The following is an 18,126-nucleotide window of genomic DNA, read 5'->3' on the forward strand; positions in this document are numbered from 1 at the left end:
TGGTCAGTCTCTCTCCATCTCTCTCCATCTCTCCCTCTCTCTCTCTCCATCTCTCCCTCTCTCTCCATCTCTCTCCATCTCTCTCTCTCTCCATCTCTCTCCATCTCTCCCTCTCAATCGCTCTCTCCCTCCATCTCTCTCCATTGCTCTCAATCTCTCTCCATCTCTCCCTCTCAATCGCTCTCTCTCTCTCTCCATCTCTCTCCATCGCTCTCAATCTCTCTCCATCTCTCAATCGCTCTCTCTCCATCTCTCAATCGCTCTCTCTCCATCTCTCTCCATCTCTCTCCATCTCTCTCCATCTCTCAATCGCTCTCTCTCCATCTCTCTCCATCTCTCCCTCACTCTCTCTCCATCTCTACCTCTATCTCTCCATCTCGATCTCTCTCGCTCTCCATCTGCATCTCTCCATCTCTACGTCTGTCTCTCCTTATCTCCATCTCTCCCTTTCAATATTTCTCTCTCCATCTCTCTCCATCGCTCTCAATTTCTCTCCATCTCTCCCTCTCAATCGCTCTCTCTCTCCATCTCTCTCCATCGCTCTCAATCTCTCTCCATCTCTCCCTCTCAATCGCTCTCTCTCTCTCTCTCCATCTCTCTCCATCGCTCTCAATCTCTCTCCATCTCTCAATCGCTCTCTCTCCATCTCTCTCCATCTCTCTCCATCTCTCTCCATCTCTCCCTCACTCTCTCTCCATCTCTATCTCTCCATCTCGATCTCTCTCGCTCTCCCTCTGCATCTCTCCATCTCTACATCTGTCTCTCCTTATCTTCATCTATCCCTTTCAATCTTTCTCTCTCCATCGCTCTCAATCTCTCTCCATCTCTCCCTCTCAATCGCTCTCTCTCTCCATCTCTCTCCATCGCTCTCAATCTCTCTCCATCTCTCAATCGCTCTCTCTCTCCATCTCTCTCCATCGCTCTCAATCTCTCTCCATCTCTCTCTCTCAATCGCTCTCTCCCTCCATTTCTCTCCGTTGCTCTCAATCTCTCTCTATCTCTCCCTCTCAATCGCTCTCTCTCTCCATCTATCTCCATCGCTCTCAATCTCTCTCCATCTCTCCCTCTCAATCGCTCTCTCTCTCCATCTCTCTCCATCGCTCTCAATCTCTCTCCATCTCTCAATCGCTCTCTCTCCATCTCTCTCCATCGCTCTCAATCTCTCTCCATCTCTCAATCGCTCTCTCTCTCCATCTCTCTCCATCGCTCTCAATCTCTCTCCATCTCTCAATCGCTCTCTCTCCATCTCTCTCCATCGCTCTCAATCTCTCTCCATCTCTCAATCGCTCTCTCTCCATCTCTCTCCATCTCTCTCCATCTCTCTCCATCTCTCTCCATCTCTCCCTCACTCTTTCTCCATCTCTACCTCTATCTCTCCATCTCGATCTCTCTCGCTCTCCATCTGCATCTCTCCATCTCTACGTCTGTCTCTCCTTATCTCCATCTCTCCCTTTCAATATTTCTCTCTCCATCTCTCTCCATTGCTCTCAATTTCTCTCCATCTCTCCCTCTCAATCGCTCTCTCTCTCTCTCCATCTCTCTCCATCGCTCTCAATCTCTCTCCATCTCTCAATCGCTCTCTCTCCATCTCTCAATCGCTCTCTCTCTCCATCTCTCTCCATCTCTCTCCATCGCTCTCAATCTCTCTCCCTCTCAATCGCTCTCTCTCTCTCTCCATCTCTCTCCATCGCTCTCAATCTCTCTCCATCTCTCCCTCTCAATCGTTCTCTTTTTTTTAAATAAAAATAGATTTTTTTAAATCTGCAACACAACAATATGGAACGCTTCACGAATTTGCGTGTCATCCCTGCGCAGCGGCCATGCCAATCTTCTCTGTATCGTTCCAATTTTAGTATACGTACTGCCGGAGCAAGAACCATCGCTCTCCATCTCTCTCCCTCCCTCTCTTCCATTTGCGTCCATCAGAAGAAACGACAACAGCAATTTCTCGTATCCGAAACAATAAAAAATAAAGTGAATAAAAATGCCACAACACAAGCGGGCGTCGTCAGGAACAACCTGTTATCATTTGATTGTTATTTTTTTGCGATCTCTACGTGAGTTTTTTTTACCGAAAGAACCATAGAATGTGAACTCCTGCAGTCACGAGAGCTTTGAGTCAAAACAATTGCTCGGTTATTCGGCGCTTGCCTACGTTCACCAAGTCGGGATATTTTTATCGCTGGGGTATTTTTTTCTTCTTAAATGTTTGGCTTTTGCTGGCCATTTAAGATGTTTCGTACATGAATCCCATTGTGTACTTACTGCGTTCACAGAAACGACAACAACTCTCTCTCTCTGCTTCTCTCTGGAGAAATTAAAATATTGCTCCTAATACAGCCCACACCCAACAAAATCTCTACCCTCGCTCCACTCGATCTCCAATTAGCACGGGAGGGCTACGTGCCGTGCGGAAGAAGTTCCACGTACAATACACATACAGTAAACATACAACACTGCCCCATAGACTCAACACTGCACCATAGACTCAACACTGCCCATAGACTCACACTGCCCCATAGACTCAACACTGCACCATAGACTCAACACTGCCCATAGACTCAACACTGCCCATAGACTCAACACTGCCCATAGACTCAACACTGCCTCATAGACTCAACACTGCCCATAGACTCAACACTGCCCATAGACTCAACACTGCCCATAGACTCAACACTACCCATAGACTCAACACTGCACCATAGATTCAACACTGCACCATAGACTCAACACTGGCCATAGACTCAACACTGCCCATAGACTCAACACTGCCCCATAGACTCAACACTGCCCATAGACCCAACAATGCACCATAGACTCAACACTGCCCATAGACTCACACTGCCCCATAGACTCAACACTGCACCATAGACTCAACACTGCCCATAGACTCAACACTGCCTCATAGACTCAACACTGCCCATAGACTCAACACTGCACCATAGACTCAACACTGCCCATAGACTCAACACTGCCTCATAGACTCAACACTGCCCATAGACTCAACAATGCACCATAGACTCAACACTGCCCATAGACTCAACACTGCCTCATAGACTCAACACTGCACCATAGACTCAACACTGCCCATAGACTCAACACTGCCCATAGACTCACACTGCCCATAGACTCAACACTGCCCATAGACTCAACACTACCCATAGACTCAACACTGCACCATAGACTCAACACTGCCCATAGACTCAACACTGCCCATAGACTGAACACTACCCCATAGGCTCAACACTGCCCATAGACTAAACAATGCACCACAGACTCAACACTGCCCATAGACTCACACTGCCCCATAGACTCAACACTGCACCATAGACTCAACACTGCCCATAGACTCAACACTGCCCATAGACTCAACACTGCCCCATAGACTCAACACTTCCCATAGACTCAACACTGCCCATAGACTCAACACTGCACCATAGACTCAACACTGCCCATAGACTCACACTGCCCATAGACTCAACACTGCCCATAGACTCAACAGTGCCCATAGACTCAACACTGAACCATAAACTCAACACTGCCCATAGACTCACACTGCCCATAGACTCACACTGCACCATAGACTCAACACTGTCCATAGACTGAACACTGCACCATAGACTCAACACTGCCCATAGACTCAACACTGTAACATAGACTTAACACTGCACCATAGACTCAGCACTGCACCATAGACTCAGCACTGCACCATAGACTCAACACTGCACCATACACTCAACACTGCCCATAGACTCAACACTGCCTCATAGACTCAACAATGCCCACATACTCAACACTGCCCATATACTCAAGACTGCCCACAGACTCAACACTGCCCATAGACTCAACACTGCACCATAGACTCAACACTGCACATAGACTCAACACTGCCAATATACTCAACACTGCCCATAGACTCAACACTGCACTATAGACTTAATACTGCCCATAGACTCAACACTGCACCATAGACTCAACACTGCCCATAGATTCAACACTGCCAATAGACTCAACACTGCCCATAGACTCAACTCTGCCCACAGACTCAACACTGCCAATAGACTCAACACTGCCCATAGACTCAAGACTGCCCACAGACTCAACACTGCCCATGGAATCAACACTGCCTATAGACTCAACACTACCCATAGACCACACAACACACCACACAAACAACACACACTACACACCACACATACAACACACACACCACACTACCACACACACAACACGCCACACATACAACACACACCACACACACACCACACATACCACACACCACACCACACACCACACATACCACACACCACACCACACACCACACCACACACCACACACACACCACACACACAGGTACAAAGACAAAGATCACCAGTATAGCCTGAACACACTCTCTGCCGGGCAAGTGCTGTTAGTAGCGATCAGTGGCAGGACCTCTGAAAGTCAACATCTGTGGCACACACGAAGGGATGGGTGGGGTGGCCAGCACCACGCCCGGCCGCCTTTGTCTCCTCAGTGGCGATGTTTACAACACACCGCCCTTGGTAACTCATTTGAGTGGACCTAGGGGAGAGGCCCAGGTCCCCGGCTCAGATAATCGTCACCGGGTGTTGGCCGTGAGCGGGAATCGAACCCGGGTTCGCCGGGTCCGTAGCGTAGCGTAGAGCAGACAAAGACAAAGATCCCCCGTATAGCCTGTAACAGACTGTAGGGGCAAGTGCTGTTAGCGAGCACCTATGAAGGCCGGAACGGTACACGAGGGGGTGGGTGGCCAGCACCACGCCCGACCGCCTTTGTCTCCCTAGTGGCGATGTTTACACACCGCACCAGGTACTCATTTGAGGCTGAGTCGACCTAGGGGAGGCCCGGGACCGGTTCAGATAATCGTCACTGGTGTTGGCCGTGAGCGGGAATCGAACCCGGGTCGCCAGGTTCATAGCGCAGCGCGCTAACCGCTACACTATCGCTCCCCACGGCCAACACACACACACGCACAGACACACACACACACACGCACAGACACACACACACGCACAGACACACACACACACGCACAGACACACACACACACACGCACAGACACACACACACACACGCACAGACACACACACACACGCACAGACACACACACACACGCACAGACACACACACACGCACAGACACACACACACACACACGCGCAGACACACACCCACACACGCACAGACACACACCCACACACGCACAGACACACACACACGCACAGACACACACACACGCACAGACACACACACACACGCACAGACACACACACACACACACGCACAGACACACACACACACGCGCAGACACACACACGCACAGACACACACACACGCACAGACACACACACACACACGCACAGACACACACACACACGCACAGACACACACCCACACACGCGCAGACACACACACACGCACAGACACACACACACACGCACAGACACACACACACACACGCACAGACACACACACACACGCACAGACACACACACACGCACAGACACACACACACGCGCACAGACACACACACACACGCACAGACACACACGCACAGACACACACACACACGCGTAGACACACACACACGCACAGACACACACGCGCAGACACACACACACGCTACAGAACGCACGCACGCACGCGCGCGCTCACGCAGCTGCACAACACAGCCAGCCACTAAGCGCCCGCAGTGGGTTTGTTAATGATGATTTGGATGAAGCATTACCCGAGCCCTGTAATGACTTTCGACGCAGGCGATCCCGTGTCGTGTTGGGCGCTGTAAATATGCGAGCAGCCGAGCCCATGTGAGTTGTCGCACATGCGCCCGCACGCACCCGGGTAATGATTCTGGCTGTGCTGGGGTTTTTGTTTTGTCTGTGTGTCTGTGCGTGTGTGTGTCTGTGCGTGTGTGTGTGCGTGCGTGTGTGTCTGTGTGTGTTCTAAGGTGAACTGAGATGCCCTTATAAACGATACCCTCAATGCGGGGGTGGGGGTGGAAATCAGGGGTTCGATTCCCGCTCACGGCCAACACCGGCGACGATTATCTGAACCGGGGGGACCTGGGCCTCCCCTAGGTCGACTCAGCCTCGAATGAGTACCTGGTGTAGCGGTGTAGTAGTAGTAAACATCGCCACTGGGGGAGACGAAGGCGGCCGGGCGTGGTGGTGCTGGCCACCCACCCCCTCGTGTGCCACCGTGCCGGCCTTCATAGGTGCTCGCTAACAGCACTTGCCCCGACAGTCTGTTGAGGCTTTGTTGTCTTTGTGCGTGTGTCTGTGTTCTAAGGCGAGATGCCGTTACAAAATATCCTCAATACGGGGGGGGAGGGGGTCAGGCACTCATCTACTTACGACACGAGATAGGTTCCAGAGGTCTGTTGGTAAGTCGATTTGTCCGTAAGTCCATTTGTCCGTGAGTCGATTTGTCCGTAAGTCGATTTGTCCGTGAGTCGATTTGTCCGTAAGTCGATTTGTCCGTAAGTCGATTCGTTCGTAAGTCGATTCGTTCGTAAGTCGATTCGTTCGTAAGTCGATTTGTTATTAAGTCGATTTGTTCGTAAGTAGATTTGTTCATAAGTCGATTTGTCCGTAAGTCGATTTGTCCGTAAGTCGATTTGTTCGTAAGTCGATTTGTCCGTAAGTCGATTTGTCCGTAAGTCGATTCGTTCGTAAGTCGATTCGTTCGTAAGTCGATTCGTTCGTAGGTCGATTTGTTATTAAGTCGATTTGTTCGTAAGTAGATTTGTTCGTAAGTCGATTTGTCCGTGAGCCCATTTGTCCGTGAGTCGATTTGTCCGTGAGTCGATTTGTTCGTAAGTCGATTTGTTCGTTAGCCTATTTGTCCGTACGTCGAGTTGTTCATAAGTCGAGCTGTCCGTACATCAATCCGTTCGTAAGTCGACTTGTCCGTAAGTCGATTTGTTCATACCGGTTAAGGCCAACTGAGCTATGCAACTCTTTCCCCCCCCCCCCCCTAGAAACGAGCCGCCCATCACAAACGATAGGTCAAGGAAGTGTCTTTTTTCATCGTCACGCGGACGTTTATAGCAGTCGCTAAATCATCCGAACGGGCGGCAATGATTGTCAACACTCATTATGAGACCTCCTTTGCCAGAAACAAGATATAGGAGTAGGTTTTACCCTTTCAACTGGCACAAAAACTGACACCTTTATTCAAGGCATCATGTTTGCAATAACCACAACACAAGCAGTCAAAATGCAAACAAAAAGACAACTCTGATAATAATATGCACTGTCCTTGAATTTGATTGGTCCACACCCGAGACAGCTTTTCTTAGAGCCTAGTCTCCATTGGTGTTGGACCAGAAGATGCCAAAAGGCATTGAGTTGTATGCCTTTTGGCATGTTCTGGTCCAACACCAATGGAGACTAGGCTCTAAGATCAAATTGCAAACATGATGCCTTGAATAAAGGTGTCAGTTTTTGTGCCAGTTAAAAGGGTAAAACCTATTCCTATATCTTGTTTCTGGCAAAGGAGGTCTCATAATGTAAATGCTCACCCCGAGCCCTCAATACTCTGATAGTGCGCTGTTTTTGAGTTGTATGCCTTTTGGCATCTGCTGGTCCAACACCAATGGAGACTAGGCTCTAAGAAAAGCTGTCTCGGGTGTGGACCAATCAAATTCAAGGACAGTGCATATTATTATCAGAGTTGTCTTTTTTGTTTGCATTTTGACCGCTTGTGTTGTGGTTATTGCAAACACGATGCCTTGAATAAAGGTGTCAGTTTTTGCGCCAGTTAAAAGGGTAAAACCTATTCCTATTGTCAACACTCGTTGGTTCTTTCGGTAAAGTCACGTTGGTATCAAATAAAATAAATCACGACGTTCCGATCGCAACGCAAGCGATCGTCCTCAGGTGGAAAAAAATATCATCCAGCAGTGGAGCAGTGGAGCAGCAGTTCCAGCAGTCACGTGACCTTGTGTAGTGTATCATAGTGTAGTGCATAGTCGTGTATAGTGTAGTGTATAGTGTAGCGTATAGTGTAGTGTATAGTGTAGTGTATAGTGTAGTGTATAGTGTAGTGTATAGTGTAGTGTATAGTGTAGTGTATTATAGTGTAGTGCATAGTCGTGTATAGTGTAGTGTATAGTGTAGCGTATAGTGTAGTGTATAGTAGTGTATAGTGTAGTGCATAGTCGTGTATAGTGTAGTGTATAGTGTAGCGTATAGTGTAGTGTATAGTAGTGTATAGTGTAGTGCATAGTCGTAAAGTGTAGTGTATAGTGTAGCGTATAGTGTAGTGTATAGTAGTGTATAGTGTAGTGTATAGTGTAGTGTATAGTTGTGTATAGTGTAGTGTATAATGTAGTGTATAATGTAGTGTATAGTGTAGTGTATAGTGTAATGTATAATGTAGTGTATAGTGTGGTGTATAGTGTAGCGTATAGTGTCGTGTATAGTAGTGTATAGTGTAGTGTATAGTGTGTAGTGTATAGTGTAGTGTATAGTAGTGTATAATGTAGTGTATAGTGTGTAGTGTATAGTAGTGTATAATGTAGCGTATAGTGTGGTGTATAGTGTAGTGTATAGTGTGGTGTATAGTGTAGTGTATAGTGTAGTGTACAGTGACAGAGACACGCAACGTCCTGAGATACTTTGTTGTTGTTGTTTGTTGTTGTTCTAGCCGTTGTTGTTGTTGTTCTAGCCGTTGTTGTTTGTTACTGCTACTGCTGCTGTGATCAGCGATGACATTCCCAATCGCTGTTATTGTGAATATGCTCGGAAGGCACCTCTCTCTCTCTCTGTCTCGCTCGCTTTGTATTGAATAATACATCCCAGCGCATATGCATAATACATCTGAACTCGCGCCACAGAAGGACGCGCTCTCATAATCATCATCATCACGGTGGCTAGGAGATGTTGACTACCTCGCCTGGTGTACAGGAGGTCGTGGGTTCGATCCAGATTCTGACGATGCCTGCTGCTGTATATTTGGAGCTTGCGTATCTCTCTCTCATCATCATCATCACGGTGGCTAGGAGAAATGAGGTAAATCATTTGAGGCTGAGTTGACCTAGGGGAGGCCCAGGACCGGTTCAGTTAATCGTCGCCGGTGTTAGCTCTGCCCGGGCTCGTAGCCACAGACACACACTCACACAGACACACACTCACACAGACACACACTCACACACTCACACAGACACACACTCACACAGACACACACTCACACAGACACACACTCACACACTCACACGGACATACACTCACACAGACACACTTACATAGATACACACTCACACAGATACACACTCACACAGACACATACTCACACAGACAACAACAACAACAACAACCGCCATTCGCCACTAAGTGGCGGTGACGTCACCACGACGCTTGTGCCAGGCTATGTGCACCCTGAGGCCACGTGAAGTGTCGAACGCCCGCTGGCAGGAGGTCACGGGGCAGACCCAGGTGCCACGGGTCGACTGACTGAGATGACTGGCTGATGCACCACCTGTGCCCCCTACTGTGCCAACCTGCTGTGCTTTAGCCACCCGGCGCTCCGCTCGCTGTTGTGAGCGTCGCTCCTCCGCCCTCCGTTGTTGTTGGAGGGCGACTGCCTCCAACTGCCCAGTAGCATCCTTCACGAGCCTCCTCCACAGAGGCCGATCTTGACACCGCTGGTACCAGTCATCGGCAAGTCCACTCAGCTCCACGTCCTCCTGTACCACATCACTCCATCTCTTCTCTAGCCCGTGCCGCGCCCGCTTAGCCCCCTCAATCCGGCCAAACAAAAGCTGTTTCGGCATGCGGTGGCTGGGCATGCGGGCTACATGACCCAGCCATCGCAGCCTTGCCTGCCGGAGGAGCTCACCGATGGGACCCTGCCCAGATCTTTCAAGGATTTGTGAGCTCCTCACACAATCCAGTCTGGTTAAACCCAGGATGGATCGTAGGCAGGTCAGCCTAAATGTTTCTAACCGGCGAAGATGTTCCATTAGGGGGGTCCACGTTTCGCAAGCGTAGAGAAGGGAGGGAATGACCGTGGCCGAGAAGACCTGAAGCTTAGTGCGGAGCGACAGACCAGGTAGCTTCCACACAGCGTTACGCAACCGATGAAAAGATATTGCCGCTCGACTGATTCGGAGTGAGACCTCTGCTGTTAAACTGGAGCCAGTCATAAGCACACTGCCCAGGTATGGGAAACTCTCCACTCTCTCCACAACTGCCCCATCACCGATTGGGAGTTGTGGGGGTGGAGTGTCCGATGGTACAAAATACCCAGGCAGGTGCTTAGTTTTGGTGGGGCTGATGGTAAGGCCCCACCTCTTAGTGGCACGCTCCAGTCTCAGCAGCAGCGTCTCCAACTCCTCCTCTGACTGAGCAGCTATTACCAAGTCATCAGCATACATAACGTGGTTGAGCAATAGGGAGCCATCCCTTGACCGCACCCGGGCATCGATTAGCCTCCCATTATATCTGTACCATATGGAGATTCCCCCGGTACAGCTATTGAAGGCTTCACGAACTACGTGGTCAAAATAGATGTTAAATAATGTGGGAGCCAGAGGACATCCCTGTCGCACCCCAAGGTGTACAGGGAATGGCTCTGACTCCCGGCCACGTAGTTTTACCCGGGCCCGCTCACCATCATGAAGGTCCTTAATGATCGTGAGCAGAGGGTCAGGTACTCCAAAAGCACACAGACACACACTCACAGAGACACACTCACACAGACACACAGACACACTCACACAGACACACACTCACACAGTTACACACTCACACAGACACACTCACACAGACACACAATCACACAGACACACAGATACACACTCACACAGATACACACTCACACAGACACATACTCACACAGACACACACTCACAGAGACACACACTCACACAGACACACACTCACACAAACACACTCACACAGACACACAGACACACTCACACAGACACACAGACACACAGACATACTCACACAGACACACACTCACACAGTTACATACTCACACAGACACACACTCACACAGACACACTCACACTCACACAGACACACTCACACACACTCACACAGACACACACTCACACTCACACAGACACACACTCACACAGACACACAGACACACACACACAGACACACACTCACACAGATACACACACACTCACACAGACACACTCACACAGACACACACTCACACAGACACACACTCACACAGAGACAGACTCACACAGACACACACTCACACAGACACACTCAGACACACACTCACACAGAGACAGACTCACACGGACACACACTCACACAGACACACACACTCACACAGACACACTCACACACGCTCACACAGACACACACTCACACAGAGACAGACTCACACAGACACACTCACACAGACACACACTCACACAGACACACACTCACACAGACACACACTCACACAGAGACAGACTTACACAGACACACACTCACACAGACACACATAAGCACACACACAGACACACGCTCACACAGACACACTCACACAGACACACACACACTCACACACGCTCACACAGACACACTCACACAGACACACACCCACACTCAAACGCCACCACACGCACTGCACTCCATTGCCGAGAAACGACGAATTCCAGGCAAAATCTTTCCCTGCGCCATACTGATAGCTGGCAATGTGTGCGGCCACACGGAATGCAAATTTCCTCAGCGTTGCGTTTTCCCTCTCACTCAACTCCCCCCCCTCTCCTTCTCTCTCTCGCGCAATTAGATCCCAGATACGGGGAACGTCGCAGTCGCATTGGCGATCGAGAAACAGGGACACCGGGTCTACTCCCAGATGTTGACTACCTCGCCCGGTGCGCGGGAGGTCGTGGGTTCCGTGCCGACCCTGACGACGCCTGCTGCTGCTGTATATTTGGAGATTGTGTGTCTCTCTCTCATCATCATCATCATCACAGTGGCTAGGAGATGTTGACTACCTAGGCTGGTGTACAGGATGGTCGTGGGTTCGATCCCGACCCTGAGGACGCCTGCTGCTGCTGTATATTTGGAGATCGTTTGTGTGTCTCTCTCTCTCATCATCATCATTTATCACGGTGGCTAGGAGATGTTGACTACCTCGGCTGGTGTACAGGATGGTCGTGGGTTCGATCCCGACCCTGAGGACGCCTGCTGCTGCTGCTGTATATTTAGAGTTTGTGTGTCTCTCTCTGTCTCTCATCATCATCACGGTGGCTAGGATATGTTGACTACCTCGCCTGGTGTACAGGAGGTCGTGGGTTTGATCCCAAACCCCGACGCCTGCTGTATAATTGGGATTTGCGTGTCTCTCTCTCATCATCATCACGGTGGCTAGGAGATGTTGACTACCTCGCCTGGTGTACAGGAGGTCGTGGGTTCGATCCCGAACCCCGACGACGCCTGCTGCTGCTGTACCTGTGGAGTTTGCGTCTCTCTCGCCATAGATTTCATCTCCAGGATCCTTCCGTTCTCTTTTTCCCCCCTCCACATTTAGAATCGACGTCACTTCCTTCAGAGCATTTGGCCGCCGCTTTAAATGTCGACGTGATAACGATGACGATGGCGATGACGATGATGATGACGATGATGATGACGATGATGATGACGACGATGACGACGATGATGACGATGACGACGATCATGATGACGACGATGATGATGACGACGATGATGATGATGACGATGATGACGATGATAATGATGACGACGATGATGACGATGACGACAATGATGATGACGATGATGATGACGATGATGACGACGATGATGATGATGACGACGATGATGATGATGACGACGATGATGATGACGACGATGATGATGACGATGATGATGACGATGATGACGACGATGATGACGATGATGACGACGATGATGACGATGATGATGATGATAAGCCGCCTCTTCGTGTGAGCTGCTATCATCTGTGATCGTCGGGGTAACGCTTCTGAAAGAGAGCTGCGTAGGATCTACGCGGGGCCTTACCCAGTTAAATAAAACATTAGTTTAGTTTTAACATGGGTCTCGATGAGTATGGGTCTCTATGGGTTTCTCTAGGTCTCTGTGGGTCTCCATGAGTATGGGTCTCTATGGGTCTCTGTGGATCTATGAATCCCCGTGGGTTTCCATGAGTATGGGTCTCTATGGGTCTCCGTGGGTCTATGGGTCTCTATGAGTCTCCATGAGTCTCCATGAGTATGGGTTTCTATGGGTCTATGGGTCTCTATGAGTCTCCATGAGTATGGGTCTCTAGGGGTCTCTGTGGGTCTATGGATCTCTGTGGGTCTCCATGAGTATGGGTCTCTATGGGTCTATGGGTCTCTATGAGTCTCCATGAGTATGGGTCTCTAGGGGTCTCTGTGTGTCTATGGACCCCTGTGGGTCTCCATGAGTATGGGTTTCTATGGGTCTCTGTGGGTCTCAATGAGTATGGGTCTCTATGGGTCTCCGTGGGTCTATGGGTCTCTATGAGTCTCCATGAGTATGGGTCTCTATGGGTCTATGGGTCTCTATGAGTCTCCATGAGTATGGGTCTCTATGGGTCTCTGTGGGTCTATGGATCTCTGTGGGTCTCCATGAGTATGTGTCTCTATGGGTCTATGGGTCTCTATGAGTCTCCATGAGTCTCCATGAGTATGGGTTTCTATGGGTCTCTGTGGGTCTCCATGAGTATGGGTTTCTATGGGTCTCTGTGGGTCTATGGATCTCTGTGGGTCTCCATGAGTATGGGTCTCTATGGGTCTATGGGTCTCTATGAGTCTCCATGAGTATGGGTTTCTATGGGTCTCTGTGGATCTCAATGAGTATGGGTCTCTATGGTTCTCAGTGCATCTATGGGTCTCTATGAGTCTCCATGAGTCTCCATAAGTATGGGTTTCTATGGGTCTCTGTGGGTTTATGGATCTCTGTGGGTCTCCATGAGTATGGGTCTCTATGGCTCTATGGGTCTCTATGAGTCTCCATGAGTATGGGTCTCTAGGGGTCTCTGTGTGTCTATGGACCCCTGTGGGTCTCCATGAGTATGGGTTTCTATGGGTCTCTGTGGGTCTCAATGAGTATGGGTCTCTATGGTTCTCAGTGCATCTATGGGTCTCTGTGGGTCTCCATGAGTATGGGTCTCTATGGGTCTATGGGTCTCTATGAGTCTCCATGAGTATGGGTCTCTAGGGGTCTCTGTGTGTCTATGGATCCCTGTGCGTCTCTATGAGTATGGGTTTCTATGGGTCTCTGTGGGTCTCCATGAATATGGGTTTCTATGGGTCTCTATGGATCTCTGTGTGTCTATGGATCCCTGTGGGTCTCCATGAGTATGGGTCTCTATGGGTCTATGGGTCTCTATGAGTCTCCATGAGTATGGGTCTCTAGGGGTCTCTGTGTGTCTATGGACCCCTGTGGGTCTCCATGAGTATGGGTCTCTATGGGTCTATGGGTCTCTATGAGTCTCCATGAGTATGGGTCTCTAGGGGTCTCTGTGTGTCTATGGACCCCTGTGGGTCTCCATGAGTATGGGTCTCTATGGGTCTATGGGTCTCTATGAGTCTCCATGAGTATGGGTCTCTAGGGGTCTCTGTGTGTCTATGGACCCCTTTGGGTCTCCATGAGTATGGGTCTCTATGGGTCTCTGTGCGTCTACGGGTCTCTATGAGTCTGTATTTGACTGCAAGAAATGTTCCTTGCGATGACGACGAACCACTGTGTTGAGCTAACATTAGGTAAAATTAAAAAAAAACTGTTTCACTTTAGTTTGGTCTGTGGGTCTCTATGTATCTCTATGGGTCTCTATGTATCGCTGTGGGTCTATATTCATTGCTATGCATCTCTATGCATTTCTATGGGTCTCTACGTGTCTCTATGGGCTTCTATGTGTCTCTGTGGGCCTCCATGTGTCTCGATGCGTTCAGAGTATTTTGCAGAGTGCGATACATTTCCACGTGATGATGATGATGACGATGAAAGCCACGTGGCACGCAGCGTTGGTGTACGGTGCTTTTTCAGGAATAATTTGCTGTTTTATTCATGGATTTTCTGTTTGAACTTCGTCACGTAGTCACTTTAAGATGTTTTCTTGTTCATGTTTTTTGTGTTTTGAGCCGAATGGCTCACAGGGCTATACCAAACAAATGAAACTGGAAAAAAAAACTGAAACCGAGCTGGCATTTGTGGTGGGAACCTAACCTGGTAAAATAAAAATAAAAATGTCAATTCTTGTCATTAGCATGACAAGAATTGACATTCTTGTCATGCTAATGACAAGAAAGGGGGCCAGACTGTCTCTTTTTACCTACGTGACTTTACCGAATATAACCAAAGAGTATGGATCCTTGCAGACACGAAAGCTTCAAATCTAGAACTCAATTTTAACCCACTGCCCAATGTGGTATCGACTGCAAAACTTGGTGTACTTATGTCATACCGATGACAATACTATATTCTATCATTCAAAATAAAATAGAAATATTTTTTAAACATTCTATTTTCGTACGTTACGTTTCGGCTTGGGTCGAACTGTCCACGCTAATCTGACGTTGGCTGTAATTGGCCACGGTCCCCTTAAGTCGTGGCGAGCTTCGGGGCCACTTCCTGGAGTCGTGGTGGAGTTCTGCCATTACTAGTACGGTACATTTCATTTTTACGAATATAAATATGTATAAAACGTATTATTTGATCAAGTAGGAAGAACCCACTGAGCTTCTGTGTAGCCCTTTTTTTAGAAGCGGACCCTGGCTGCCACGAACGAACGATAGCCCGCTCACACGAAAAGTGACGGCTCATCATCGTCATCATCGTGATGGCGTGGACATTTATAGCAGGTAGCCAAACACTTTGAACGTGTGACGTTGATTCTGAATGTTGGAGAGAAGACCCGGAGGACACGGAGACAATTCCACGCAGTGACCACGGAGAGAGAGAGAGAGACGCAGACTCCAAATATACAGCAGCAGCAGCAGGCGTCGTCAGGGTCGGGATCGAACCCACGACCTCCTGCGTACCAGGCGAGGTAGTCAACATCTCCTAGCCACCGTGATGATGAAAGAGAGAGAGAGACACGCTGACTCCAAAAATACAGCAGCAGGCGTCGTCAAGGTCGGGTTCGAACCCACGACCTCCTGTACACCGGGCGAGATAGTCAACATCTCCTAGCCACCGGGATGTTGATGACAGAGAGAGACACGCAAACTCCAAATATACAGCAGCAGCAGGCGTCGTCAAGGTCGGGATCGAACCCAGGACCTCCTGCAGACCAGGCGAGGTAGTCAACATCTCCGAGCCACCGCGGCATATCAGCGATAAGTAGTAGCCAGCTCTGTCAATAATCAGATGTTGACACAGCATTAGACCCCCACACACACAACCACAGCTCCCCCAGTGATGTCCTACCCGTGCGAGCAAAGCTCCATTGCGTCTTGATCTGTTTGAATGGCAATTAGGTGGCTGACCCCACTGACCCACCCCACCCCACCCACCCACCCTACCCACCCACCCCTACCCACCCACCCTACCCCAACCCATACACCCCAACCCACCCACACCACCCACCCAACCCAACTCACCCACCCACCCCATCCACCCCTACCCACCCACCCACCCTACCCCAACCCATCCACCCCAACCCACCCACACCACCCACCCAACCCAACTCACCCACCCACCCCAACCCACCCAAACCAACCACCCCACCCACCCCAGCCCAGCCCACCCCTCCGCCACCACAGAAACGATTCTCTGGCATTCTGCTCAATATGTTTGCTCAGTATTAGCGTCGCGAGGCACAGAACTCTCTATCCCCCCCCAAGCCACCAACTCCACTACTCTCGGCCCCATGGAGTCATTTGTTGACACAGCATTATCTTACAGGCTGCACTTACAACAAAGACAAAGAACCCCCGTGCAGCCTCAGCAGACCGTAGGGGGCAAGTGCTGTTAGTGAGTCGCACCTATGAAGGCACACGACGGGGTGGGTGACCAGCGCCACGCCCGACCACCTTTGTCTCTCCCCAGCGGCGACACTGACTCACTCACACATCAGACACTGACTCACTCACACATCATGCACTGAATCACTCACACATCAGACACTGACTCACTCACACATCATGCACTGACTCACTCACACCATGCACTGACTCACTCACACATCATACACTGACTCACTCACACATCATGCACTGACTCACTCACACCATGCACTGACTCACTCACACATCATACACTGACTCACTCACACACCATGCGCTTACTCACTCACACATCATACACTCGCACAACCACTGACCCATTCACTCATCATACACACGTTCACTCATCGTGTGCTGGCTCACTCGCACATCATACACTCGCTCACACATCATATGCTGACTCACTCATCATACGCTGACTCGCACATCATACGCTGACTCGCACATCATACACTCACTCACGCTGCAGCTGACTCACTCACACATCATACGCTCACTCACTCATCATGCACTGACTCGCACATCATACACTCACTCATGCTGCTGCTGACTCGCTCACACATCATACACTGACTCACTCATCATGCACTGACTCACTCACACATCATACACTCACTCATGCTGCTGCTGACTCACTCACACATCATACACTCACTCACTCATCATGCGCTGACTCGCACATCATACACTCACTCACGCTGCTGCTGACTCACTCACACATCATACACTCACTCACTCATCATGCGCTGACTCGCACATCATACACTCACTCACGCTGCTGCTGACTCACTCACACATCATACATCCTATGATTACCGTTGTTACATTGTTTTTATAGCTTTATTTTTAGAGATTCGAAAACATACGGTTAATCTAAATTGTCTCATGGTTGTTGCTGTTGGCTTGCACCACATTGATTTTTGCACACGGCGTTTTAATACGTTTTTTTTGTGTGTGTGGAATATTTGCTGGTTCATTCCAGGATGTTTCCTGTTACGCGTTGTCGCTTTAAGATGTTCTGTGTTCAAATTTTGTTTGCTGCGGTTGCGCCTGACTTAAGAGCCGCATGGCTCACAGGGCTATACCTAAATAAATGAAACTTGAAAACTTGAAACGTTTACTACTACTACACCGCACCGGAGTAACTCATTTGAG

The 18,126-nt window shown here is 49.4% G+C and overlaps 1 protein-coding gene and 1 non-coding gene across 2 annotated transcripts in view; both read right to left on the reverse strand.

Annotated features, from left to right (window-relative positions):
* LOC142906581 (dynein axonemal heavy chain 2-like) overlaps nucleotides 1-18,126 on the reverse strand; it is a 331,951-nt gene that overhangs the window by 157,327 nt on the left and 156,498 nt on the right. The gene's annotated exons all lie outside the window — the stretch shown is intronic.
* LOC142906585 (U6 spliceosomal RNA) lies at nucleotides 1,771-1,877 on the reverse strand. Its single transcript, XR_012930381.1, has one exon. It is a non-coding gene; the product is annotated as a U6 spliceosomal RNA (small nuclear RNA).

Source organism: Petromyzon marinus, chromosome 67 (genome assembly GCF_048934315.1).
Source record: "Petromyzon marinus isolate PM22_M1 ecotype Great Lakes invasive population chromosome 67, UKy_Petmar_22M1.pri1.0, whole genome shotgun sequence".
NCBI classification, from domain to species: Eukaryota; Metazoa; Chordata; class Hyperoartia; order Petromyzontiformes; family Petromyzontidae; genus Petromyzon; species Petromyzon marinus.